The following is a 1,292-nucleotide window of genomic DNA, read 5'->3' as shown; positions in this document are numbered from 1 at the left end:
GTTGCTTGAGGATGAACAAGCATTCTGAGTTTGGTATGGGAAGGAGGAAAATGGGAGGAAAATGACAACAATAGAGAAGATGAACTACAAGGTTGTAAAGTTCCTTTTCCTCTCATTTGTTTCATAAACTGCATGATTGTCTTTACTTTCTCTGAATACTTGTGTGTATGAATAAGCATAGCTTGAATTTTGATTTATAATATGTTGCTGTGGCATTATAACTACCAACTTGAGCTTTGTGAATTTAAAAGCAATGAAGCATCATGATCATAAACAAACAAGGCATTAAAGAAGAATTTAGCATGTGCATACAAGTATTGGAAAGCTAGTATGTTTGATTGTTGCTCAATTGCATTAGATTTTATTTAATTGAAGTTTCATCTAGTACATTTTGTGAAATCTTTTGAAATCATGAAAACCTTGAAGAAGCAAATATAATTAAAGCAAGAAAAGAAAAAGGGAAGGAATGAGAAAGCTAAAGGCTCTGAGTACCAATGGCTATTTATTTGCTAAGTGCTTGTGGTGTTTATGTATCAAGCCAAATGCTTGAAAACAAAACACTTAGAAGTCAAGGCTAGGCTCAAGTGCAAAAGCACTCCCTCAAAGCTCAAGGTTCTGAGCATCAATGATTAGAGATTCAAAGAAAAGAAAAAAAAATAAGCTTAATGAAGTCCTCTAATTCAAATGCTTGTGGTGCTTATGTATCAAGTGGTAATACTTGAAAACAAAGCATTTAGAAGTCGTAGCTTTGTTATTTACTCATGGGGCAAAGCACCCAAAAGGAGAAGCTAACAAAAAAAAAATCAAAAGCGTGTTTCAAGGAAGAATTATAAGAAAAAGATTTCATAAAATGAGCTAGATAGAAGCATCAATCATTTACATTTCTTTTGTAATTGTAGCATGCATAGAAAACTAGCTTGCCATGAACATTGAGTTGCCATTCTTCTTACCTTGGGTTGTCAATCTTTATTGCATGATTCTTTTCTTGCTTGGGGACAAGCAAGGTTTAAGTTTGGTGTTGTGATGACAAGTCATCATATACCTATTTTTCTATGCTTTTCATACAAGAAATTGATAATTTGTGCTTAAATATTGAATGCTTTTGTACTTAAATGATATATTTTCTTGATATTTTAATTTTATAAATCTTGTAGGAAATAAGAAGAAAAAGAAGCAAAGAAGCACAAAAAAAGGAGAAAAAAAGAGCTTTGGGGTACACTTTGAAGTTGGGGTACACTTTGGAGCCTTAGGCCACGCTTTTAAAAGCGTGGCCCATGACCAAATCAAAGAAG

Source organism: Arachis duranensis, chromosome 10 (genome assembly GCF_000817695.3).
Source record: "Arachis duranensis cultivar V14167 chromosome 10, aradu.V14167.gnm2.J7QH, whole genome shotgun sequence".
Lineage (NCBI taxonomy): Eukaryota > Viridiplantae > Streptophyta > Magnoliopsida > Fabales > Fabaceae > Arachis > Arachis duranensis.
Note: the sequence above shows the minus strand (reverse complement) of the source record.